This window comes from Scyliorhinus torazame, chromosome 9, assembly GCF_047496885.1.
Source record: "Scyliorhinus torazame isolate Kashiwa2021f chromosome 9, sScyTor2.1, whole genome shotgun sequence".
NCBI lineage: Eukaryota > Metazoa > Chordata > Chondrichthyes > Carcharhiniformes > Scyliorhinidae > Scyliorhinus > Scyliorhinus torazame.
This window is the reverse complement of record NC_092715.1, coordinates 123,552,252-123,577,874: the sequence shown is the minus strand read 5'-3', so window position 1 is coordinate 123,577,874 and position 25,623 is coordinate 123,552,252.

Genomic DNA, 25,623 nt, shown 5'->3' with positions numbered 1-25,623 from the left:
ATGAGTATGGGGAGAAGGCGAGTCGGATGCTGGCACACCAGCTTCGTAAGAGGGAGGCAGCGAGGGAGATAGGTGGAGTTAAGGATAGCGGGGGGAATACGGTGCGGAGTGCGGTGAGAATAAACAAGGTATTTAGGGACTTCTATGGGGATCTGTACAGATCTGAGCCCCCAGCGGGGGAAGAGGGGATGCAACGATTTTTGTATCAGCTGAGGTTCCCAAGGATGGAGGAGCAGGAGGTGGCTTGTTTAGGGGCGCCAATTGGGCTGGAGGAGCTGGTTAAAGGATTGGGGAGCATGCAGGCGGGGAAGGCCCCGGGGCCAGATGGGTTCCCGGTCGAGTTTTACAGGAAATACGTGGACCTGCTAGGCCCGTTGCTAGTGAGGACTTCCAATAAGGCAAGGGAGGGGGGGACCTTGCCCCCGACAATGTCCGGGGCGCTGATCTCTCTGACCCTGAAGCGGGACAAGGACCCACTGCAGTGTGGGTCGTATAGACCGATCTCCCTCCTCAATGTGGATGCTAAGTTGCTGGCAAAAGTGCTGGCTACGAGAATTGAGGACTGTGTCCCGGGGGTGATTCATGAGGACCAGACGGGATTTGTAAAGGGCAGGCAGCTAAACACTAATGTGCGGAGGCTCCTCAATGCGATTATGATGCCCTCGGTGGAAGGAGAAGCGGAGGTAGTGGCTATGGACGCGGAGAAGGCCTTCGACCGAGTGGAGTGGGAGTATCTTTGGTAAGTGCTGCGGAGGTTTGGGTTCGGGGAGGGGTTCACCAGCTGGGTCAGATTGCTATATAGAGCCCCGGTGGAGAGTGTGGCTACGAATCGGCGGAGGTCGGAGTACTTTCGGCTGTCCCGAGGGACGAGGCAGGGGTGCCCCCTGTCCCCCTTGCTGTTTGCATTGGCAATTGAGCCTCTGGCCATGGCACTAAGGGAGTCCAGGAAATGGAGGGGACTGGTCCGAGGAGGAGAGGAACATCGGTTGTCGCTGTATGCGGACGACCTGTTGCTGTATGTGGCAGATCCAGTGGAGGGGATGGCGGAGGTCATGCGGATCCTAAGGGAGTTTGGGGACTTCTCGGGCTATAAGCTTAACGTAGGGAAAAGTGAGCTCTTTGTGGTGCATCCAGGGGACCAGGGAAAGGGGATAGATGACCTGCCGTTGAAGAGGGCGGAAAGGAGCTTTCGGTACTTAGGGATCCAGGTGGCTGGGAGTTGGGGGGCCCTGCACAAACTCAATTTGACGCGGTTGGTGGAGCAGATGGAGGAGGATTTCAAAAGATGGGATGTGCTGCCACTCTCGCTAGCGGGCAGTGTGCAGTCGGTTAAAATGATGGTCCTCCCGAGGTTTCTCTTTGTGTTCCAGTGCCTTCTCATTATGATTCCCAAGGCCTTTTTCAAACGGGTAGGTAGGAGTATTATGGGTTTCGTGTGGGCAAATAAGACCCCGAGGGTGAAGAGAGTGTTTCTGGAGCATAGTAGGGACAGGGGAGGGCTGGCTCTGCCGAATTTGTGCGACTATTATTGGGCTGCCAATGTGGCGTTGATCCGTAAGTGGGTAATGGAGGGAGAGGGGGCGGCGTGGAAGAGGTTGGAGATGGCGTCCTGTGTGGGCACGCGCCTGAGGGCGCTGGCGACGGCACCGCTGCCGCTCTCGCCGACAAGGTACACCACGAGTCCGGTGATGACGGCGACTTTGAAGATCTGGGGGCAGTGGAGACGACACAGGGGCGAGGTGGGAGCCTCGGTATGGTCCCCGATTCAGGAGAATCATCGGTTCGTCCCGGGAAGGATGGATAGGGAGTTTCGGAGCTGGCATCGGGCAGGGATTAGAAGAATGGGGGACCTGTTTATAGATGGGACCTTTGCGAGCCTGGGGGCGCTGGAGGAGAAGTTTGGGTTACCCCTGGGAAATGCTTTCAGGTATATGCAAGTGAGGGCGATTGTGAGGCGGCAGGTGAGGGAATTCCCGCTGCTCCCGGCACAGGGGACTCAGGACAGGGTGATTTTGGGTGTATGGGTTGGAGAAGGCAGGGTTTTGGCGATCTACCAGGAGCTGAAAGGAGAGGAGGAGGCCTCGGTAGAGGAGTTAAAGGGAAAGTGGGAGAAGGAGTTTAGGGAGGAGATAGATGAGGGTCTGTGGGCTGATGCCCTGAGTAGGGTTAATTCTTCCTCCTCTTGCGCCAGGCTCAGCCTAATACAATTTAAGGTTATTCACAGAGCGCATATGACAGGGGCGAGGTTGAGTAGGTTCTTTGGGGTGGAGGATAGATGTGGGAGGTGCTCGGGAAGCCCGGCGAATCACGTCCACATGTTCTGGTCGTGCCCGGCACTGGATGGGTTTTGGAGGGGTTTCGCGAGGACTATGTCCAAGGTGGTGAAAGTCCAGGTCAAGCCGAGTGGGGGGTTGGCATTATTTGGGGTAACGGATGAGCCGGGAGTGCAGGAGGCGAAAGAGGCTGGTATCCTGGCCTTTGCGTCCCTGGTAGCCCGGCAGAGGATCTTGCTATTATGGAAGGACGCAAAGCCCCCCAGTGTGGAAGCCTGGATAAATGACATGGCAGGGTTCATTAAGCTGGAGAGTATAAAGTTTGCCTTACGAGGGTCTGTGCAGGGGTTCTTCAGGCAGTGGCAACCGTTCCTAGACTATCTCGTGGAGCGTTAGGAGGAGGTCAACAGCATCAGCAACCCAAGGGTGGGGGGGGGAGGGGAGGAGCTCTTTCGGGGGGGAATTCGGGTGGGTGGGGAGGGGGGGGGCTTCCCTGTGGGTACCTTTGAATGTCATATGGGGGGGGTTACTGTATATGGGGAAACCCAATGTAAATGTTTGGTATAATTTTTGACTTTTGTGTTTGAGTTTCTTTCTTTTTGTTATGGGGGGGGGGTTTGTTAAAAATTTTGTTGGAAAATTTGAATAAATATTTTTTTTTAATGGTATTGCATGCGCTTTCTTAGAATCTGTTTTCTATATTCAGGTATACTGATGTTCTTTTGCCCATGTGTCATTGACGCTCACATGTGATGGTCTCCACTTTCTCATCAGGACCTTATCCTTGACATAATAATATTCAGGAATGCACTGTGCTGCCAGTGTTGAATGTGGATACATTTGATGCAATCTGGAATCTTTTTGCTGTAACTCAATCAATCTGTTTGACGTAAACGTATCTGTTTCATTATCTTGACTTGCGCTCTCTGCAGTCAATTTGTGAAAAATTATATCTGATAAGCTAATCTCATTTGCCTCATCCTCTTCAATTCTGATTGTTCTTTACATTTGTGTGTCTGATCTCAGCTCGACACAATCTGGGAACATTCCAGGATTTCCTTTTAAAAGGCTCTTTAGTTAGATTGTTTGCAGGCTGTTCAACCACCATAGGAATCATGACTACTTAAGATCCTGCCAAATCATTCCCCCAAATAAATTAAACCCCTGCAATAGGTAATTTCTCGACCAATCTTACAGTTACTGCTCTGTCTTAAATTTTTTCCTGAAGTAGATCTTCAGTCGAGGAATTTTCCTGTTTCCCTCTGAATGCTTGTCATCAGAACTTCTTCTTTTAGCATCTGTAGCGACACCCTGGACTAGCGTGCAGTCAATTCCAGCCCCACATGATTTGGAGTCGCAACATACTTGAAATTAACTATTAAATTTTAGAAAATACCCAAAGCTTTTGGTCTTTGGCTGCCCAATAACTACTGTCACCAGGTTTGTAAATTTAAACACAATTAATTTTCATTAATAACCATAATTATAATTAAATAGACAACATATACAACTGGTTAACTATTATCTAATTCCTAACTCTTCTTTAACTCACCCCACCTTTACACACAAGGCAGACAAACACAGAGGGGAAAGAGGGGTATAAAAAAATAATAATACAAAAAGTAAAAGGATAAATATCTCTGTTTCAGATGGATGGCTTCTAGTTTGATTATTTTAATCTAGGCTTTCAGTTGGGTGTTCTTGCTTACAGTCTGTAATGGTATTCACTGTAGATTCATCAGAATCTCACAACTTCTCTGCAGTCTCAGAAACAGCAGGCAGGAAACCTTTTTGGGAGAAAGAGGCGAGAGCAGCTCATCTTGTAATCAACTTTGTAATCTCACCTAACCCTGCTCCCTGTCTAGCAGTCTGAACTCTTTGTTCCCCCACGTATATCCTAACAATCAAAGAGATTCAATTTTTACATTCTTCTAAAACCATCACCTCTCTAAGGGATGTTGTTTTTGGGATCTTTAAAGTCTATCCAACGATCAAAATAGTTTTCCTTTAGACTTTCTAATTCAAGATGAGTTTGCCCATGTTGTTTATCGTTTTTGGAAACTTCTGTCTGTATGCCTCATGAACTAACTCAAATGCACTAAGGATAGCTCTTTTGACTGTCTCATAGTCTTCAACCTCTCCTCATCCAAAGCTGCATTTACTTCAGTACCCTTACCTATTCTGCAAGTGTATTGTCTGACTTTCTTTGGCCATTTTAATTGTTTGACTGTCTTTCTAAAAGATATAAAGAATGCTTCCACGTTCATCTCCTCAAAATTTGGAAGTGCCTTATGAATCTAAACATCTCCCCACTAGGTTCATGTCCAGAACTACAGTCTTCCCATCCAGCTCTGTTGTGTCTGCTGCAATTCGCTGCATTTTTATTTGATATTCCCTCTCTTTACCCTTTTCTCTTTTTGCCATTACTAACTTCTGTAATTCCAAAACTCTCTCTTGCTCTCTTGCTTCTTTTCCCTTTGGAAAATTCTCTCTTTTTCCTTCATTTATAATTTCTTCAATTCTATTTCTCTTTGTAATTGAATTTTTGCTAATTCAATTTTGCCACATTTTGAAATATTTGGTCCAAGGCAACCCTTTCAATTTTAAATGTTTCGCTAGGCTTTCAATAATTTTAGCTTTCTTTATGCCTGTAGGTAATCCTAATTCCAATTTATCTGCCAATTCCAACATCTTAGCCTTCAGCACATTGTTCAATTTTGCTACAGTTATGTTAACCACTTTGAAATATGTTTGGACTAGAGTGAAAGCCATTCCTTCTGCAGTCTTTTTGCTTTGAATAACAAGTTCTCACTCGCTTTCCATATTTCTCACACTCGTTATCGTTATAAAGTCAAATTCTCCACATCAAAAGAATTATACTTTTTAAAGTATCTCGGTCCAAAAGCCCCCAATTTATATGTTACAAAACCCTGCTGATGTCATGTGCCAGAATGTTGCAACCTGAAACACTTGTTTTATTGTGGTGCATTTTTTTTAGGCTATTGGAGAGAAACATCGGTGGAAACAGTGAGCACTAAGACCCTTTTTCATTAAACAACAATAAAAGTACTTATTAAAGTTGAAGAAAGATAATGTAACACTACAGAGAACAATCTTATACTTCAGTGCATTAACAGTAAGCACTTAGTTCCTCAAAGACTGGAAGCCCAAAAACATCCATTTCCCCCATAATCTTAAATTCTACTGAGACCCCAGCATTTCCCAAACAACAACTATAAATCTATGGTGAAATTAAGCAGAGGGCAGCAGAGCGGAGCATCTGATTGGCTGTTGCGGGGAAAATTTGCATCAGTGCATTGCGGTCACTATATCCAGAAGGTGGTTTGTGGAGGAGCTGTTGTCAAGTGACAGTTAAACCCCAAACACTTCTTCAGTGTTTCCCTCCCTACTTCCTCCTCTAACCAAAAAAAAACAATCACTGTAAGGATCCCAGCTGAGTAAAAATCAAGAGGGAGACTCGAGAGCAGGTCAAAGTAGAAAGAAGTTGAACCGTGACTTCACAGCCAGCAGGTAAGTGATTGGCTGGTGACTGGTAAGTAGTTTTTCTTTTCCTTGAGGTATGTTGATAAGGTAGGGTTTTTCTATTTCTATTTTTTTTTATCGTGTGATTGGTAACAATTTTTCTTTTTTTTTCCTTTTTCATTTATCTATTATTTGATATTATAGTTGGGCCAAGTTAAGCTTAAGATTAAAAATGTCAGGAGATCTCTGACCCGTGTTATGCTCCTCTTGCTCAATGTGGGAGCTCAGGGACGTGGCTGATGTCCCTGGCTCCTTCATGTGTGGGATGTGTGTCCAGCTGCAGCTCTTGTTAGACCGCATGATGGCTCTGGAGCTGCGGATGGACTCACTTTGGAGCATCCGCGATGCTGACAGGTCGTGGGTAGTACACTTAGTGAATTGGTCGCACCACAGATTAGGATTGCTGAGGGAGAAAGGGAATGGGTGACCAAAAGGCAGAGAAAAAGCAGGAAGGCAGTGCAGGCGTCCCCTGCGGTCATCTCCCTCCAAATCAGGTATACCGTTTTGCATACCGTTGGGGGAGATGGCTTACCAGGGGAAGGCAGCAGTAGCCAGGTTCATGGCACCGTGGCTGGCTCTGCTGTACAGAAGGGCGGGAAAAAGAGTGGAAGGGTTATAGTCATAGGGGATTGAATTGTAAGGGGGGTAGATAGGCGGTTCTGTGGTCGAAAATGAGACTCCTGAATTGTATGTTGCCTCCCAGGTGCACTGATTAGGGATGTCTCAGATCGGCTGCAGAGCATTCTGAAGGGGGAGGGTGAACAGCCAGTTGTCGTGGTGCATATAGGCACCAATGATCTAGGTAAAAAATCGGATGAGGTCCTACAAGCAGAATTTAGGGAGTTAGGAGCCAAGTTAAAAAGTCGGACCTCAGAGGTAGTAATCTCAGGATTGCTACCAGTGCCATGTGGTAGTCAGAGTAGAAATGAAAGAATAGGCAGGATGAATGCGTGGCTTGAGAGATGGTGCAGGAGAGAGGGGTTCAGATTTTTGGGACATTGGGGCCGGTTCTGGGGGAGGTGGGACTACTACAAATTGGACGGTCTACACCTGGGCCGGACTGGAACCAATGTCCTTGGGGGTGCTTTTGCTAACGCTGTTGGGGAGGATTTAAACTAATGTGGCAGGGGGATGGGAACCAAATGAGGAGGTTAGTGGACAGTAAGGAGGTAGTAACTAAAGCCTGTAAGGAACTCGATCATGAAGTCAGCGTGACTAAGGGGAAGAGTAGGCAGGAAGCAGATGATGAACGCAAAGGGACTGGTGGTCTGAGGTGCATTTGTTTTAATGCAAGAAGTATAGTAGGTAAGGCAGATGAACTTAGGGCTTGGATTAGTACCTGGGAGTATGATGTTATTGCTATTACTGAGAGTTGGTTGAGGGAAGGGCTTGATTGGCAACTAAATATCCTAGGATATCGATGCTTCAGGCGGGTATAGAGAGGGATGTAAAAGGGGTGGAGGAGTTGCATTACTGGTCAGAGAGGATATCACAGCTGTGCTGAAGGAGGATTCTATGGAGGACTCGAGCAGTGAGGTGATATGGGCAGAGCTCTGAAATAGGAAGGGTGCGGGAACAATGTTGGGGCTGTACTACAGACCTCCCAACTGCGAGCGTGAGATAGAGATACAAATATGTAAACAGATTATGGAAAATGTAGGAGCAACAGGGTGGTGGTGATAGGAGATTTAAATTTTCCCAACATTGACTGGGATACACTTAGGGTCAGAGGGCTAGATGGAGCAGAATTTGTAACGGGCATCCAGGAGGGTTTTCTAGAGCAGTATGTAAATAGTCCAACTCGGGGAGAGGCCATACGGGACATGGTGTTGGGGAATGAGCCCGGCCAGGTGGTTGAAGTTTAGTCGGGGATTACTTTGGGAATAGTGATCACAATTTTGTAAGTTTTAGAATACTCATGGACAAAGACGAGAGTGGTCCGAAAGGAAGAGTGCTAAATTGGGGGAAGGCCAACTGTACCAAAACTCGGCAGGAGCTGAGGAATGTGGATTGGGAGCAGCTGTTTGAAGGTAAATCCACATTTGATATGTGGGTGGCTTTTAAAGAGAGTTGATCAGAGTGCAGGACAGACATGTCCCTGTGAAAATGAGGGATAGAAATGGCAAAATTAGGGAACCATGGTTGACAGGTGAAATTGTGAGACTAGCTAAGAGGAAAAAGGAAGCATACATTTAGGTCTAGGCGACTGAAGACAGATGAAGCTTTGGAAGAATATCGGGAATGTAGGACCAATCTGAAACGAGAAATCAAGAGGGCTAAAAGGGGTCATGAAATATCTTTAGCAAACAGGGTTACGTAAAATCCTGGGACAAACAAAGCTAAGCCAGACTCCCCGGCACCAGCAGGAGCCAACACAAGAGGTTAACTGACACCTCAAGACCGCCCATCGATCAGGGAACCGCTCCAGTATTGGAGAAATCGAACCAAGCGACTGGAACGAAGTCCAATCACCTGGAACCAGGTACAGGGTCTGCACCGAAAGGCGGAAAGCCCCTGGGGACTATAAAGTTAAGCCCCCAAGCTCAAATCGTTCTTCTTGACCGGGTCACCCAGCAACGCGAACCAACCTTGACCGTGACCGGTTCAACTGTCACCGAGATCCAGTAAGTCTAAAGTCAATGCTCGCTACGAGATAGGCGCTCCTAGCTACCAATCCGTACCAACTTTGAATCCCGCAGACTCAGAACCCGAACGAAAGGCCATTTGTTCCCCTGACCTGGTGGGCCAGTCCGAAGCTAAGTATAGGCCTGTTAGTTGTAGAAGTAGCTTAGAAGTAGAATTTGTGCATGAGTAGCGATTACTGTGTATAATAAATGTGCTTTGATTTGAATCTTACTAATCGGTGTATTGAGTTATTGATCATTACTTGGACTTGAACCTTGTGGCGGTATCATTAAGATACCTGGCGACTCGAGAGCAACGGTTATAAAACAGCCAATTGAACCAACCAAAAGTTAGCAACATATTACTGGCGACATCCTGACGGGACCTGAACTAGAAGTGACTTAACCATTCCGGGAGAACCCAAAAATTTGAATTAGAGATCCAATTGGGAACAGAAAACCACAAGTGTTCAAGCAGTTCTGATCAATCCTCATAATTCGGAAGTGTGTGCATCCATGCGTAACTAACAGGGCTATAAGGTAAACTGATAGATTTTTTGTTGCGACAAAACTGTTGGGAGTTTGTATTTCGGAAATTAGCGAAAGCCGTACCCGTATTTACTGCACCGCCTTAGTCCCCCTGTTCCAAATTTAAAAGAAGCATCCAGACAAGAAAGATGGCAATGTAGGCAATGCAGCGCCTCATGAACCCAGAGGAATTTGCGGTCGCAGCGACCAGCAGCAGTAGAGTAGGACAGTGTCCCATATGGGAGGAAGAAATTAGGAAGTACCTCAAAGGGAAAGGATGGCCCCTTTGGAGCGAATTCTGTAGCAATGAAGAAACAGGTCCCGGGAGTATAGGACATAGTTGGTGGAAGAACCTGAGCGAGATTCACAAGAAGAGCTTAGGGAAAGCTCGCAAGCCGATGGCAATCGTGTCCTGCTTGGCACAATTGCGAGGCACAGAGGAGGTCGTTAGGACGCTCCGGAAAGAGATAGAAGGCATACATCGAATGAGTAAGGTCGATGTTAGTGAGGTAGAAAGAGAGAATGTAGAGTTAAGGAGGAAGTTGGCAGCAAAAGACGGAGAGGTGGATGATGCCAAGTGGGCACACCAGTCTTGTCTGGCGCACCGAAGCAGCTTCCAGTCCCAGTATGAAAAGGCCTATCAGGACACGCAACGTGCATTCCTGGTACATGAAGAAACCGAGAAGCAGATAGAAGCATTGCAGAGGCAGTGCAGTGACCTCTAGGCAGCGTTAAGAGCACTCCATGCTGCCACCACAGAGCAAAGACAAAGCTCACTAGACCACGCAAAGTGCCGGAAGCAGATTGCAGAGTTGCAATCTCTGCTTTCAGTCCAAAAAGGATTCCAGGAAACCTATGGAGCAAAATTAGATGAGGAAGACGGCCCTGATTGGGAAGAGTTAAATGAGACAGCGCAGAGATATGTTCAGGGAACATGTGCGCAGGGAAAGCCGCAGAAGAGGAAAGCGCCCCAACCCCCCACAGAGCAGATAGTTCAGACTCCAGTGAACCCAGTCACCAGCCACATCGGACGATAAGTAATTTCTGTACACCACCCCCTTAACAGTGACCCAATTACGGGACGTGTGCGAGAAAATCACACCGTTCCTCCCCACCTCAGACCCCCACCACTTCTTTGCCAGAGTAAAGCAGCAGGCGACCATGTACGGCCTGGATGAGCGAGAGCATGTAAAGCTCACAGTTTTGAGTTTGGACCCTTCGGTCGTAGCAGCCCTTCCCGGCCCACAGAATGTAGGAGGAGGCACCCTTGCAGAAATGCATACCGCGGTCCTAGACGCGATCGGGTATAACCGGGGTGACCCCGTAGATGGCCTCAATAAATGCAGGCAAAAGAAAACCGAGCACCCCACAACGTTTGCTGGACACCTGTGGATCCACTTTGCAGCAGTTTTTGGAGAGTTAGACGGTGCCCATTTGTCCCCAGATAACATGGCCAAATGGATCCGCACCCTTATCTCCCATGCCACAGAAACAGGACAAAAAGCTTGCGCCAATTATGATCCCTCAGAGGAGGCTCATAATGAGAAATGGGTAGTAAAAAGATTGTCCCGCGCCTGGGAGCAGTCTGTACAAAACAAACCCGCAGTTAAAAATCCTGAAGAAAAGCAGGCAGAAGCAGACATACAAGCCGTTAAAACACACCAGAACCCCGCATGGGTAAATGAAGGAAAGATCAGCCCCCGACAAAAGTCACAGCAGTGTTTCAAACTGTGGCCATTTAGGACACTTTGCAAGGGAATGCCAGGCCCCACGAAAGCCACAGAGAACCCAGCAGACGGGCACTCTAAGTAGGAATAAGACAGAGCCCATACATAGTGTGAGCACCCGTTCAGATCAGACGGACCTGAACGGAACGGACTGATGGTGTTCGGGCTCCCCCAGTTGGGTCTGCGACACCCTTTGGGATAGGTCCGGACAACCGGTAGTTGCAGCGAAAATACAGGGACAGCCCATCGAGTTTCTCTGGGACACAGGAGGGTCCCGCACCACAATAAATTCCTCCACCATGTTCCAAAAGGACACGTGGCCCACTACAGCCACTATCACCCTCAGCGGCTTTACAGGCCACTCACAGCAGGGACACATCACAGCCCCTGTACCCATTCAAATCGGCAACATCACCACCAAGCACCCCGTAGTTTTAGTTGACCTGCCCCACACAGCAGAACACATTCTGGGAATAGACTTCATGAACTCCCACCACCTTTCATTTGATCCAGTCAACCAATGTGTCTGGAAAATGGCAAGAGCCCCCGCAACGCTCACAATAGGTTAATCCGCCAACAAAATTAGCGCAGTAGGCAAATTTTGGTTTAACCTGACGACAATTACCACAGACAAGCAGGTTAGGGCAGTTTTACAGAAGAACAGGACAGCATTCGCGACCCACAAACACGACTGTGGCCGGATGACTGGCTCCGTACAAATCACAGGACCTGACCCTAGACCCCAAAAACAGTACGGATTTCCCCAAGAGGCAGAGGGAGAAATCGCAAAAGTAATCAACAGCTTATTAGAGCAGGGCGTACTTAGATCAGTAGCCTCCACTAATAATGCCCCAATTTGGCCAGTGAGAAAGCCCGATGGATCATGGCAACTGACCATCGATTACCGGGAACTCAACAAAATCACCCCCGCAGCAACCTCCACAGTAGCAACAAGTCCCGAGAGCATGCTCAAACAGGGACTCAATTCCCGATACTTTACGGTTTTGGATATCAGCAATAGATTCTGGTCCATTCCATTGGCAAAGGCGTGCCAGTACAAATTTGCCTCTACCTTTAAAAATCAACAGTACACGTGGACATGCCTTCCACAAGGATTCCACAACTTCCCCTCCATTTTCCACCGACAGCTGGCAAATGGTTTATCAAAATTTTCACGCCCCAAATGTCTGGTCCACTACGTGGACGACCTACTACTGCAGACAGACACCAAAGAAGAGCACATTGAGCTTCTGTCCGAACTCCTGGAACTCCTACAAGCAATTGGATGTAAAGTTAACCCCAAAAAGGCCCAGATTCTGGATAATAAGGTGATATGTTTGGGTACAATTATCACACATGGTAAACGCGAGATCGAGCACAAAAGGATTGACTCGATTGCTAAATTGCCCCTTCCCCAGAATGTTTCAGCCCTCCGGTCGTTTTTAGGACTGGTTGGCTACTTCCGAAACCACATTGATGGTTTCATCAGCAAGGCAGCACCCCTCTCAGACCCCCTAAAGAAAGGAGCCCCCTGGGAATGGCTTCCGCAGCATACGGATGCTGTGGATGCGTTGAAAAGAGCACTCATAGCAGCCCCTGCACTACAAGTTCCCGACCCGCTTTCCCCCTATGCGATAGAGGTAGCAAACACAGACCGCACCCTTTCGGCCGTGCTCCTTCAGGAATGGCACGAACAGTTAAGGCCCGTGGCTTACGCCTCCAGAGTTTTAGATGTTGTGGAGCAGGGATTTTCAGCCTGTGAAAGGCACCTGCTCGCAGTATTCAGGGCAATACAGTATTTTTCGTATATTACCGGACTGAACCCCATCACCATCCTCACGGAAAACACCCCCACCCAACTTTTACTGGACGCACGACTCAAGGACGGTACAGTTAGTCAGATTAGAGCAGCTAGATGGACCCTTCTTTTGCAGGGACGGGACATCACTGTTAAACGGACAAGGACCCACACTTTTTTAGCCGACAACTTACAGTACCCCGGAACCCCCCATGAATGTGATATTATCTCTCCACACCAAAACACAGGCCCCTTTATTGCTATAACACCCCCCATAAAGATATGTAGTTCACCCCAGAGCCCCAAGCACACAGGCACGTGCAAACCCATAAAGATATATGTGGATGGATCTTCCACAATATTAGAAGGGAAGCGCATAACAGGATGCGGTATTTATGTCGAGGATCTGCAGGGACGCGCCCTAGAAGAAATAGCAATAAAACTTCCAGGACACTTAGGCGCGCAGGCAGCAGAACTGGCGGCCATCGCATACATAGTGGAACACCCAGATTCCTTCCCCAGCCCAGCAGACATATACTCGGGCAGCCTCTATGTCTGCAACAGCCTTACGGAATTCCTACCCCTGTGGAAAGCAAGAGGATTTGTTTCCGCAGACGGAAAACCCCTCCCCTCAGTCCCATTGCTCCGTCACATTTTAGAGCGAGCAGAGAACAGGACTTTTGGGATAGTCAAAGTTCGTAGTCACCATCGTTCCTCCCCCCCTGGAAATGTAAAAGCCGATGCACTGGCTAAAGCAGGTTCCAGGCATGGATATTTTTGGACACCCCCCGAAAGCGCACCAGTGAATGCAGTTCAGGTCTCGCAGACTAATATCGAGGATTTAGTGCAGGCCCGGAAGCAGGACAACAAGCAGGGAGATTTTGAAAGGAAACTATCCAGCCCCCTATGAGAGGTTTAAAAATTCACTGACCACACATGACGGTGTGGTGTTAAAAGACACCCTTTATGTGGTTCCTGAACAGGACAGGAATCAACTGATTTGTTTGTTCCATGACGGTCATGGACATCAGGGAATCAATCCCACTACAGCCAACCTCAGGCAGCTCTGCTGGTGGCCGAGTTTAAAGGACGATGTAAATCACTACATTGAGAATTGCCTTATCTGTGCCCAGAACAACCCGGACAAGTACACAAAAAAGGCTCAGCTCAGTCACACCCGACCCATTAATGGCCCCTGGACTAACCTCCAGATTGATTATATCGGACCATTGCCCCCTTGCAGGAGTGGTTATAAATATGTACTCGTGGTGATAGACACGTTTACAAAATGGGTGGAAGCATTCCCATCCAGAACAAACACGGCAAAGACCACAGCCAAGATCCTAACCCACCACATCTTTACAAGATGGGGACTCCCCTACAGCATTGAATCCGACCAAGGTTCCCATTTTACGGGACGTGTCATGAAGAACGTCCTCACGATATTTGGCATTCCCCAAAAATTCCACATTGCATACCACCCTCAGTCGAGTGGTATCGTGGAGCGCATGAATCAGACCCTAAAATCAACCCTCAGAAAAATGGTCCAGCAAAACAACACCACTTGGGACTCAGTCCTCCCTTTTGCGCTGATGTTTTTGCGAAACACGGTTTCCATATCCACAGGTTACACCCCACACACCCTCATGACCGGACGCCCCATGAAAGGCACAGAACTTTTATTAGGCTTAGACTTGACCAGCCCCGAAGTGACGGCCCTCACACACGAGAACGCGGTCAAACACTTAATGGAGAATGTTAAAACGGCTCAGCTAGCAGCCGCAGTGAAATTGGGCACAAGAAAGAAACAGAGCAAGGCCTGTTTCGATAAGACAGTGCATGCGACTGAGTTCAGTGTAGGACAGCAAGTCATTCTCTCCGTATACAACCCCAGCATATTCCTGTCACCAAAGTACTCAGGTCCGTACTCCATTGCGGACAAAGTAAGCCCTTCCGTCTACAAAATAAAGTACCCCAATGGAAAGACTGCGTGGTTCCATATCAACCAGCTGAAGGCAAATGGAACACAGTCTAACCACGTACACCATGTCATGCTCGACGCAGCAGACCACACCCTGCCCACAGCCAACGTAACCCTCCCCTTCCCCAACACATCCAGCCCAACCACGGATTCAACCTCGACTCCACCCCCGAAATATACACTCCGCCCCGGAACGCCCACAGACAGCAGCAGCAGCGACAGCGACTGTGACTCGGACAATAGCCACAGCACACCACCCTACTATTCCCATGCAACAGGCCCCACACCCACCGAATCTGACCACGATTCGAGTGATCCCTTCTTGATCACTTTCCCAAACAAACCCCACCACCGACCACCGACCTACAATGACAACCCGACTCCGTCCCCACAGAACTAGACACCACCTTTTGGCACCGAGATAATTCGTACAGACTCGTCCGGAACGACGAGAGCGATCCGAGATCGCACCATGCAGACCTATCAGCCCTGATACACTCGAGAGTGTGGCATCCGGGAGAAGATGACGACATTGAGTCTGACTCCCAAAACGAGAACCCCTTTGCGACCCTGTTCGCAACCGATAACTGAGGTGTCCAGATGATGTTTTAAAAGGAACCGCTTGGGAGAAACGGTGTCCTTTCTGATGGAACCGGCAGCATGCTTTATGTTGTTTGTAGTGTTTTGTTAAATGTTGTATGTCAGACCGGAACATTTTTTTTCCACGGCCCCACGCCTTTTCGGCCAAAACCTCTGAGAATTTGTCCACAAAGACTTGTTAAGGTCCCAGACGCCAGTTCAGAGGAACTTGTCTGTCGACGGAAACACAGACCCCCCGTTTGTGACTGCTCTTCTGGTTCGAGGAAGGAACCAATACGGCAACCCCCCACGATGACTACATTTCTTGCCCGTTCTTGTCGGTTGCTCAGGCAGTGGAGAAACGGCATTGGGACCCGCCCTGCCTGGTAACCCCCCCCCCCCCCCCTGGTCAGCTACGCTCGGGTAGGGCACACACGGCATTGGTCGCCGTCCTACCCGGGGACTCCTTCCAAATCGTACCCGTCGCGGCCCATATGGTAAATCGCACAGTCTGCGAGACAGCTCGCACTGGTTCATTATTTGTAAGTGTGTCTTGTCCTGAAATTCGATATTTGAAAAAAAATGAGGGAGTCACACATTGTGACCAATTATAAAGGGAGTAATTGGCACTAAAGGACAGACAGGCTATTGTACGAGATATTAAACCAAGATAGTAACAGACACTATGCTTGATCGCACCGAACTCCAGAAGCTCCAGGACCAGAGAAGAGAAGAGAAGAAAAGAAAGAGAGAAGAAGAACCATGAGGACATCCTCCGCATTGCTCATAACCCTAATGGACATTTGGTTGCGCGCGAACGCGAACCCCCTGACCTCAACTCCCCCAGCCATTAATGATTCACTTCCCCACAGTACCCAGAGCCCAGTCACAAGCGACACCACACCATCTTGGTGTGACAGGTTTATAACCTGGTACTCCCTGTCCTACTTGATAGAATCCCTACTAGTATTGGTGATACTCTGCTGCATCGTGCAGACTGTTCGTCTGAGAAAATGTAGAAGGAGAGCCTACCCCGGTATATAGGATAAGATCCCCTATTTTCGGATACGGCCAGACCCCCGACACCCACGATCTATAATAAAGAGCATTTGTTGTAAATAAAGAAATGTTCATGAGCAATTGTACAATCCTGAGCTTGACTGCCAAGCCAGAAAATGTGTATAAAACTGTTATGATTTTGTTTGTATGGTTTAGGAAGTTAGTGTGATGAAATGTTTGAGTGAGTGTAGTATATTAAGGATAGTTAGAGGTTCCGATTTTCTTGTCCCAGTTTGACATAGCGGTCCTCAGAATTGTCAGTAAAATTTTTTTTGCATAGTTATGGTCAGTGTAGAGGCCATAGAAGAGTGCTTGCTGGGTCAGGGAATTAAAACCAACACAGTTATGTGATCCTTCACGCTTCGCGTTAGGATCACAAGGAGGGTGTGTAGCCACCTGAGTTGGCCAACTCCCGATGTAAAATGGAGAACAGCAAAGGCTGCAGGGAAATTCAGCCAACACAGGCAGAAACCAGCAGGTGCCAGTTTACTGTGTATTAAACTCTGCGAAAGCCCAGACAGCATCGATACAAGCAGCCATCTGCATAATAATGTAGCAGCCATCTACATACTAATGAGCAATCCCCGGGAACAATCGCAACATTTGGGACAAACAAAGCTAAGCCAGACTCCCCGGTGCCAGCAGGAGCCAACACAAAAGAGGTTAACTGACACCTCAAGACCACCCATCGATCAGGGAACCGCTCCAGTATTGGAGAAATCGAACCAAGCGATTGGAACGAAGTCCAATCACCTGGAACCAGGTACAGGGTCTGCCCCGAAAGGCGGGAAGCCCGTGGGGACTATAAAGTTAAGCCCCCAAGCTCAAATTGTTCTTCTTGACCGGGTCACCCAGCAACGCGAACCAACCTTGACCGTGACTGGTTCAACTGCCGCCGAGATCCAGTAAGTCTAAAGTCAATGCTCGCTATGAGATAGGCGCTCCTAGCTACCAATCCGTACCAACTTCGAATCCCGCAGACTCAGAACCCGAACGAAAGGCCATTTGTTCCCCTGACCTGGTGGGCCAGTCCGAAGCTAAGTATAGGCCTGTTAGTTGTAGAAGTAGCTTAGAAGTAGAATTTGTGCATGAGTAGCGATGACTGTGTATAATAAATGTGCTTTTATTTGAATCTTACTAATCGGTGTATTGAGTTATTGATCATTACTTGGACTTGAACCTCGTGGCGATATCATAAAGATACCTGGCGACTCGAGAGCAACGGTTATATAACAGAGCCAATTGAACCAACCAAAATTTAGCAACATAGGCAACATGGTTTTGTGCAGGGAAGGTCATGTCTTACCAACTTAATAGAATTTTTTGAGGAAGTGACAAAGTTGATTGATGAGGGAAGGGCTGTAGATGTCATATACATGGACTTCAGTAAGGCATTTGATCAGGCTCCCCATGGTAGGCTGATGTAGAAAGTGAAGTCTCATGGGGTCCAGGGTGTACTAGCTAGATGGATAAAGATCTGGCTGGGCAACAGGAGACAGAGAGTAGGAGTGGAAGGGAGTTTCTCAAAATGGAGAACTGTGACCAGTGGTGTTCCACAGGGTTCCGTGCTGGGACCACTGTTGTTTGTGATATACAAAAATGATCTGGAGGAAGATATAGGTGGTCTGATTAGCAAGTTTGCAGATGACACTAAGATTACTGGAGTAGCAGATAGTGAAGGGGACTGTCAGAGAATACAGCAGAATATAGATAGATTGGAGCGTTGGGTGGAGAAATGGCAGATGGAGTTTAATCCGGGCAAATGCGAGGTGATGTATTTTGGAAGATCCAATTCAAGAGCGAACTATACCGTAAATGAAAAAGCCCTGGGGAAAATTGATGTACAGAGAGATCTGCGTGTTCAGGTCCATCGTACCCTGAAGGTGGCTGTGCAGGTCGATAGAGTGGTCAAGAAGGCATACGGCATGCTTTCCTTCATCGGAAGGGGTATTGAGTACAAGAGTCGGCAGGTCATGTTACTGTTGTATAAGACTTTGATTTGGCCACATTTGGAATACTGCGTACAGTTCTGGTCACCACAATACCAAAAGGATGTAGATGCTTTGGAGAAGGTGCAGAGGAGGTTCACCAGGATGTTGCCTAGTATGGAGGGCACTAGCTATGAAGAGAGTTTGAGTAGATTAGGGTTATTTTCATTAGAAAGTCGGAGGTTGAGGGGGGACCTCATTGAGGTCTACAAAATCATGAGAGGTATAGGCAGGGTGGATAGCAAGAAGCTTTTTCCCAGAGTGGCGGACTCAATTACTAGGGGTCACGAGTTCAAGGTGAGAGGGGAAAAGTTTAAGGGAGATATGCGTGGAAAGTTCTTTACGCAGAGGGTGGTGGGTGCCTGGAACGCATTGCCGGCGGATGTGGTAGAGGCGGGCACGATAGCATCATTTAAGATGTATCTAGACAGATACATGAATGGGCAGGAAGCAGGGGGATACAGATCCTTAGAAAATAGGCGGCAGTTTTAGATAGAGGATCTGGATCGGCGCAGGCTTGGAGGGCCGAAGGGCCTGTTCCTGTGCTGTAATTTTTCTTTGTTCTTTGTTCTTTGTTTAGCCAGTCAATTCTCACACTGTACAGCCTGAGTGACCAGGACTTGGGAATTGTCTTCGGTTCAACAAATGAAGTAGTCTTTTGCACAAACTGGTTTGCCTACAGCACTTCATCTTCATTTCATTTCATTTCGCTAAGCTGTTTCCTGAGGTTGGTTGCCTGTCTCTCTCTTGCTATTGCTTCTTCAACACCTCATTTATAACTCGTGTGCTTTCTGAGTCACAGCCCTCTGACTACTAAATGTATCAATTCTAAAGAATACCCTGTCATGATATTCAGGTAAACATCATTGTGCAAACATACATACATACTGATGGACAGATCAACGGACCAATCAATACACACACAACATCACAGCCAATCACAGGCCAGAGCATACACACTATAAAACGGGGAACACGACACCTCCCGCTCATTCCAGCAGGAGACAGCTCAGGGCACAGAGCTCACAGCAAGCCACTCAGACATCCACCATGTGTTGAGTGCCACTCCAAGATAGTGTTAGGGATAGGTCCACAAGTTCAAGGGTAATGAACGAACCACAGTAACCAGTTTACCATTGTAAATATTGTTAGAAATAAAACTGAGTTGTACCATCCGCAACCGTGTTGGTTCGTCTGTGTAGCAGAGCACCCAACACGACATACCCTGTCCACTATTCTCTCCTGTTCCTTGCTTTCTCTTGGTTTCTGCTCAGACATGGATTCCAAAATATATGGTCGTTTGATTTTACTTGTACAAAAACAAACAATACATAATAGCTTCCTATCATTTTGTGACAACAGATTGAACCAGAAGGAAGAATGAGACAGCAGCCTTATTTGACAGAGCAGAAAAAAGATGAGTAGTGAATGAGTGATACTTAATACAAAAACAAAATACTAAACATGCTGGAAATCTGAAATCAAAACAAAAAAATGCTAGTAATACTCAATAGATCAGGCAGCATCTGTGGAGAGAAATAGGTGGAAATGATCTTTCATTAGAGGAGCAATATGCTACCAGAGTTGTTTAACTCTTGGCCAGACCATCAAATTTATACCAAGAAAGCAAAAGATCTTTGTCAATGCACTCTAACATTCTATACCAGTTGAAAACAATCTTCACAAAGTAAGACTGGTGAGCTTCACACACACAGCTTCTCCTTTATTGCAATCTACCCTTGCACACACAATTTAAAATGGAGAAGTTGATTGTCACTTGGTGAATCTGAACATGAAGCTTAGACTATAAGAAATAGGAGCAGAATTAGGCCACTCGGCCCATCAAGTCTGCTCCGCCATTCAATCATAGCTGACATTTTCTCATCCCCATTCTCCTGCTTTCTCCCTGTAACCACTGATCCCTTTATTAATCAAGAATCTATCTATTTCTGTCTTAAAGACACTCAGTGATTTGGCCTCCACAGCCGTCTGCGGCAAAGAGTTCCACAGATTCACCACCCTCTGGCTGAAGAAATTCCTCCTCATCTCTGTTTTAAAGGATCGTCCCTTTAGTCTGAGATGGTGTTCTCTGCTTCTAGTTTCTCCTACAATTGGAAACATCCTCTCCACGTCCACTCTATCCAGGCCTTGCAGTATCCTGTAAGTTTCAATAAGATCCCCCCCTCATCCTAAACTTCAGTGAGTACAGACCCAGAGTCCTCAACCGTTCCTCAGCTTGGCTGTGGAAAATCGCTTACTTGCAATCTTGTTCCTCAATATCAGTATTTTCAAGCACAATGCAAGGTTAACTTTCTTCTGGCCCTTCTACAGTTGTTATTGGTTGCATCCTGTTGCACTCCCACTCACTTTGCATCATCAGGGAATTGACTGGGAGATGTTACTGAACTTGCCGGCGCAAGGGATTTATATCAGCATCAATAGACACAGATCATTGACCCAGGTGACTCACATTTAACTGTGCAAACTAATCAGCTTGTTTAAATTCTGGCACAGTAACTATGAGGAGCACATTCTGCTGATGTTGCCAATTCCATTGGCATTTAACTCGAATATGAATTACCACCTGCACCAAAATAGAAAAGGAAAAAAAATCACAGGAAGAGTTAAATAACATTTAAAAAATGGACTGCCCTGAACCAGAATGGGGCTGAGATTGCATGGGGATTCCACTGGTGTCCTGCCAGTGCTCCAGTGGAATCCCAAAGTGAAACAGCCGGAATTATTATTTCCACTGACTCTTGGGTTCCATCAGTCACCATCTAATCTTACATCAGCAGGCATGTGGAATCTCAGCTTCAGTGTTATAGGATCGGAATCCCCTCCAACTGGACTTTTATTAAATATAAAACCCCAAAAGCTTCATGGAAAATATTGCAAACAGCCCTAACCTCGCCCGTACTGTAAGAGGTCAATCGTTCAAATATGTCGCTATCGAAACCAAGACACTGCAACATCACCATCTCAAATACAAAACATGGCCATCAGACAATCCAATTAAAGAAACTGGGAGACCATCAGAGAGGATGGCCCCAGACAACAAACATTATGCAAACAAACATCAACAACAGCTAAGGAGAATTGGAGTTTATCACATACATGCCAACTTGGGAGCCAGAGACATCACACCTGAATGAAGTCCATTGTTTCAGTCACAGAAGCAACATTATGATGAATTGTTTGTCTGGACTAAGGCAAGAGACAGGTCAAAGGTGATTAAATGGTAAGAATTGACCATTCAAACAGGATGTCTCCAGAATATACTTGACATCTTTGATAAAGTGTTGTAATAAAAAGGACCAAGACAGCAGTGTGACGAATAGAGGATTTTAGGAATATCGAATTCCACGTATTGGACAATTGAAGGCTTGAAAGCCTGGGGTTCGAGTGGGATTAACTGCAGTGGCCCTGTTCTTTAAAAAAAGGGTTCTGTTTTGCAGTGTCTGGATGCTTTTAGCAGCCAGAAGGTGAAATTGACAGAGCAATGTGTTTTTCAGTCTGGGTTAATGAATTGTGGTTTAACTAGGGACAGTTCCTGATGAGTTAATGTACTTTCAATCCCTGGAAAGTTAACTTGTTTTTCAACTTGGGGAGATGATGTCAGTGCTGGGTGTATCTAAGGTAGAGAGAGAATTTTTTTGAGAAAGCTTTTGAACAGATCTGATCTGGCTACCACAGAGTCCACAAGTAAAGGCAGTTTTCTTTCCCAGTAGGATAGTTTAAAAAAAGTAAGAATATTTTAAAGCAGCGCAGTCTTGTCTGAAGACAGGGAACAGCCTGAAACAACCTAGTTGAAGCAGCTATTTGGAGACATTCAGCCAGAGTCTGCTGTGGTTCTAAATCGGAATTAGCTATTGGAGGAGAATGGATTCCGACGCCGGAATCGGGGCGGGCGCCAGTTTGATGCCAGTTTGCGATGCTCTGCCCCCTCCAAACCAGCATCATCGAGACATGCGCACACAGTCGCAAGGCCGTTTGCATGTCATCATCCAGTCCACCTGCGATGCTCTGCGACCGATGGGCCGAGTTCCAGAAGGCGCGGTCCACGTGTGGTCCCGATCATCAGGAAATCGGCGTGCCGGCTCCTGATTGTGTCCAGCGCCGCCACGCTCATCTGGGATCCATGCCGCTGGCCAGAGGGCTTGTACTAGGGCTGTGGGATTGGTGGGGGGTGGGCTATGGGGTCAGGGTGGGCGGATTAAGGGTCCAGCACAGTCGGCGCCATGTTTTTCAGCGCGACCGGTGCAGGTCGTCAGCCCTGCCCATGCGCGGCACGAGACCCCGCCATTTTCCGGGAGTTTTCCGTGCTATCCGTGGGTGGTTCACGTGGCATCGGTGCTAGCCCTCACTGGTACCGGAATTGGTAAGGGGTTTGCGCCGATTTTCCTGTCATAAACCACCCGCAGATTCTCCGTTAGCACTGGCACTTAGCCGCTGGAACGGAGAATTCTGCCCAGGACCTTTTTCCTTTTGATAGGATGCTGAATTCCATGTACATTCCAGGAATGGTTTAAAATAGGCATTGTCATTGCACAGCCCACTAGATGAAAAATAGGATAAGATTTTTGTGCCATATTTGGGCGTGCACCAAAGCACAGTTCCCCCATCTTGTTACACCAGAGGCATCATATCATCTTTATAACATTCTTGTCTCAGATAAGAGAACTGTCTGTACCAGTATAGGATTCAGTCAATACCTTACAAACCCCAACACAGCAAAAACACAAGAACGTTTGCAGCTCCTTAACAAGAGTCAAGAGCCTGCTCGAGGATCAGGTTGCCCTATTGAGAAGGTGGCTTACCCTCGTTGCATCCAACTGCTCCCTTTTAGTGCCAGATTTTTTAGAATTCCTCAGCAGTTTTTTGCCAATGCTCCTCCAAATATCTTCGGGACAATGGAGTATTAACTCCTGGAGTCAGTAATTATGTACTGCACAAACAGGATAAAAGAAGAAAAAGCTGCTATTCCTACGCCCATATTACATGGTTCCCTCCAGGCTGAGGTATAAAGTACGGAACAATTCACTTAAAAAATCTTTCATAGAGTCATAGATTTTACAGTACAGAAGGAGGCTATTCAACCCATCAAGTGTGGACTGGCCCTGGGAATGAACACCCTACTTAAGCCCACACCTCCCCCCCCCCCATCCCTGTAACCCAGTAACCCCACCTAACCTTTTGGACACTAAACGGGCAATTTAACATGGCAAATCCACCTACCCTGCACATCTTTGTACTGCAGGAGGAAACCGGAGCACCCGGAGGAAATCTACGCAGACACGGGGAGAAAGTGAAAACTAGCCACAGTCACCCGAGGCTGGAATTGAACCCAGGACCCTGGAGCTGTGAGGCAGCAGAGCTAAGCACCGTGCCGCCCTTTACTTTATATTGAATCTTTCCCTCTTCTTTTATTGTCACAAGTAGGCTTACATTAACACTGCAATGAAGTTACTGTGAAAAGCCCTTAATCGCCACATTCCGGTGCCTGTTCGGGTACACAGGAAGAATTCAGAATGTCCAAATTACCAAACAGCACGTCTTTCGGGACTTGTGGGAGGAAACCGGAGCACCCGGAGGAAACCCACGCAGACACGGGGAGGACGTGCAGACTCCACACAGACAGTGACCCAAGCCGGGAATCGAACCTGGGATCCTGAAGCTGTGAAGCAACAGTGCTATCTACTGTACTACCATGCTGCCTGTATAGAGTTATAGGCAGCAGGTTTTGGGCAAGATTAAGTTATCTTTACAAGTGTTTAAGGGCCTGGATTTTTCCTATCAAGGTAGGTTCCCAAAAAGGGAAGAACATCATTCCTAATTCTGGGGAGGTGGAAATGGAATTAAGTCAGGCCCATTGACTCCAGACACAGATCAGAGGCAGCCACAAGAGTTGCGAAGTGCTGATATGGTCATTTTAAGAGGTTCACCTTTGATCTCTGGGACTTCATGCTAGTTGGTTTCTTAGACAGTAGGTCCTGTAACTCTCACCCCTCACATCCCCTCAACTCTTACCCATGCTCCATGCCCACTCTTACCAACTCATACTGAACCATGTCTCCATCCACCCCAATAATCTTAAAAGTCTCCAATCCAACCCATGACAGCCACCCATCCCATTGGCCCCTGCAGTCCCGATGATAACTTAGTGCCAATCCATGCCAACTCATGAATCTCCACCCACCACACTGGCCCCTTATATCTCCATTCCAACTTATGCCCCCCACCAGTCCTCATAGCCCATTATATCCCCATACCGAAAGTGCCATCTCATGCCAGCTCATGACCCTCAGTCTCTTATAGCCCCTATCTAACTCAAGAGCCCTACTCACCACCCTTTGCCCTTAAACACTCAATGCCAACTCACTGAATATCCACCATGGATAGGCGCAGCACGGCGATGCAGTGGTTAGCACTGCTGCCTCACAGCTCCAGGCACCCAGGTTCAATTCCGGCCTCGGGTGACTGTCTGTTTGGAGTTTGCACTTCCCCCCATGACCGGATGAGTTTCCTCCGGGTGCTCCGGTTCCCTTCCACAGTCAAAAAATGTGCAGGTTAGGTGGAGTGACCATAGGGTTAATAGGTGGGTTTACTGGGTTACGGGGATAGGTGGAGGCATGGGCTTAAGTGGGGTGCTCTTTCCAAGGGCTGGTGCAAACTTGATGGGCCGAATGGCCTCCTTCTGCACTGTAAATTCTATGATTCTATGACCTCAGGAGCCACGCTGAGATTAAATAAAATAAAGTTCTAAATACCTATAGTATATAAAAGTTAAATCTCATTCAGAAAAGCCTGTACAATATATTTAAATCACCTCAGGTACTTAATTCATTATAAAACAAACATATGTATCCATAATTCAAAAGCAAAATATTCGAGCAGCTGGAAATATGAAATTTTAAAAAATTATGGAATGTTCTGCAGGTCAGGCAGCATTCTGTGAAGCAAAACAGAGTTAATGGGCGGGGTTCTCCCCTACCCGGCGGGGCGGAGGGTTCCGGTGTAATGGAGTGGCAGGAACCACTCCGGCGTCGGGCCGCCCCAAAGGTGTGGAGGTCTCCGCACCTTTAGGGGCCAAGCCCTCACCTTGACGGGCTAGGCCTGCGCCGGAGTGGTTTCCGCTCCGCCGGCTGGCGGGAAAGGCCTTTGGCGCCACGCCAGCTGGCGCCAAAAGGTCTTCGCCGGGCGACGCATGCGCGGGAGCGTCAGCGGCTGCTGACGTCATCCCCGCGCATGCGCAGGGGAGGGGGTCTCTTCCGCCTCCGCCATAATGAAGACCATGGCTAAGGCGGAAGAAAAAGAGTGCCCCCACGGCACAGGCCCGCCCACGGATCGGTGAGCCCTGATCGCGGGCCAGGCCACTGTGGGGGCACCCCCCGGGGCCAGATTGCCCCGCGGCCCCCACCCCACCACCCCGGAGCCTGCCTGCGCCGCCTTGTCCCGCCGTTCAAAAGGAGGTTTAATCCACGCCGGCGGGCGAGGTTTGACAGTGGCGGGACTTCGGCCCA